Here is a 2,500-nt window from a genome sequence, read left to right on the forward strand (position 1 = left end):
GGAGCTCCGGGGTGGCCTGGGCTGCTTAACCCCCCTCCCCCCTGTCTCGAAGGTCCCCGGGCCCAGCGCGGGTCGCGGGGAGCCCCAGCGGCGCCCCCGTCCCTCGCCGGAGGGAGAAGCTCTAATGCGGAGTGGGGGAGGCTCCAAGGCGGCCCGGGCCGGGGCCCCAGGCTGCTGCGACCACCCTGGCCCTGGGCGCCGCGTCGGTCCCGTCCCCCGGGCCCGGCGGCGGGTCCCGGGGAGCCCCGGCGGCCTCCCCGGAGGGAGAAGCTCTAATGCGGAGTGGGGGAGGCTCTAAGGCGGCCCGGGCCGGGGCCCCAGGCTGCTGCGACCACCCCGGCCCTGGGCGCCGCGTCGGTCCCGTCCCCCGGGCCCGGCGGCGGGTCATGGGGAGCCCCGGCGGCCTCCCCGGAGGGAGAAGCTCTAATGCGGAGTGGGGGAGGCTCTAAGGCGGCCCGGGCCGGGGCCCCAGGCTGCTGCGACCACCCCGGCCCTGGGCGCCGGGTCGGTCCCGTCCCCCGGGCCCGGCGGCGGTTCCCGGGGAGCCCCGGCGGCGTCCCCGTCCCTCCCGGGAGGGAGAAGCTCTAACGCGGAGTGGGGCTCCAAGGCGGTCCGGGCCGGTGTCCCAGGCTGCTGCGACCACCCCGGCCTTGGGCGCCTGTCGACGGAACCCCGGACCTGCCCGGGGAGCCCCGGAGGGGTCCCCGTCCCTCCCCGGAGGGAGAAGCTCTAATGCGGAGCGGGGGAGGCTCTAAGGCGGCCCGGGCCAGAGCTCCAGGCAGGCGCCCAAGGCCGGCCTCGGGTCCTACAAAGGTCCCCAGGCCCGGCGGGGTCCCCGTCCCTCCCCGCAGGGAAAAGCTCTAATGCGGCGGGAGAAAAGCTCTGAGGCGGGGCCTGGCCGGAGCTCGGGGAGGCCCTGCCGGTGCTGGCCCATGCCTGCCCTTGGGCACCTGCCGGCCCTCGGTCCCTTGCCAGGCGGGCCCGGACGGTGGGCTGGCGTCGGGGCAGGGCAGCGGGACCAGATGGCCCCGAGTCGCGGCCGGCCCGGCTGGCTCCTGCACTTGTCCCCTCCGGTCGGGTTCCGTAACACTGCGTGGGGGGGGGGCTTAATAGCCGGCGTGGAAGTGTCTCCCGGGCCCGAGCGCGCAGGAGGCCGGTGCCTTAAGCCCCCGGACAGGGCGGGGAAGAGAGGCGGCGGATTAAGCCCCCTTAAGCCCGTGCCCCACGGACGGTGGGGTCGGGGCAGGCGCGTCCGGCTGGCCGGCGGGCCATCTGGCCAGGGGGGTAGGACCAGATGGCCCGAGTGGCGGCCGGCGGACCAGATGGCCCGCGTCGCGGCCGGGGCGGCTGGCTCCTACATTTGTCTCCGGTCGGGTTCCGTAAGCCCCCACTGCGTGGGGGCTTAATAGTCGGCGTGGAAGTGCCACCCTGCGGGCCCCGGGGCAGCCGTTGCGCTGTTCCCGGCCTCGGTTCCATGGCGTCCGTGGGCTGCTCCCGGTCAAGTCCAAAACGGGGTGGCGCCCTGAGCGGGGGGTGGGCCCCTTCCCTCCACGGGGCTATAGCCTCTCATAGGGTCCGGCCTTGAGTGCCATGGCGTTCGTGGGTTACTCCCGGTCCTCGGCCCAGTGCCTCCCGTGGTGCGGTCAAGTCCAGAACGGGGTGCGTGTGTCAAGGGGCGCTCGTAGTGGCCGGGCCCGAGTTCCACGGCGTTTGTGGGTCAGTCCCGGAGTGCAAGGCTCTAACGTGGAGGGAGAAGCTCTAAGGGGGGCCCGGCCGGAGCTCCGGGGCGGCCTGGGCTGCTTAACCCCCCTCCCCCCTGTCTCGAAGGTCCCCGGGCCCAGCGCGGGTCGCGGGGAGCCCCGGCGGCGCCCCCATCCCTCGCCGGAGGGAGAAGCTCTAATGCGGAGTGGGGGAGGCTCCAAGGCGGCCCGGGCCGGGGCCCCAGGCTGCTGCGACCACCCCGGCCCTGGGCGCCGCGTCGGTTCCTTCCCCCGGGCCCGGCGGCGGTTCCCGGGGAGCCCCGGCGGCCTCCCCGGAGGGAGAAGCTCTAATGCGGAGTGGGGGAGGCTCTAAGGCGGCCCGGGCCGGGGCCCCAGGCTGCTGCGACCACCCCGGCCCTGGGCGCCGCGTCGGTCCCGTCCCCCGGGCCCGGCGGCGGGTCCCGGGGAGCCCCGGCGGCCTCCCCGGAGGGAGAAGCTCTAATGCGGAGTGGGGGAGGCTCTAAGGCGGCCCGGGCCGGGGCCCCAGGCTGCTGCGACCACCCCGGCCCTGGGCGCCGCGTCGGTCCCGTCCCCCGGGCCCGGCGGCGGGTCCCGGGGAGCCCCGGCGGCCTCCCCGGAGGGAGAAGCTCTAATCGGAGTGGGGGAGGCTCTAAGGCGGCCCGGGCCGGGGCCCCAGGCTGCTGCGACCACCCCGGCCCTGGGCGCCGCGTCGGTCCCGTCCCCCGGGCCCGGCGGCGGGTCCCGGGGAGCCCCGGCGGCCTGCCCGGAGGGAGAAGCTC

The sequence above is a fragment of the Ambystoma mexicanum genome, chromosome 10 (assembly GCF_040938575.1).
Source record: "Ambystoma mexicanum isolate Mex_15411 chromosome 10, UKY_AmexF1_1, whole genome shotgun sequence".
NCBI lineage: Eukaryota > Metazoa > Chordata > Amphibia > Caudata > Ambystomatidae > Ambystoma > Ambystoma mexicanum.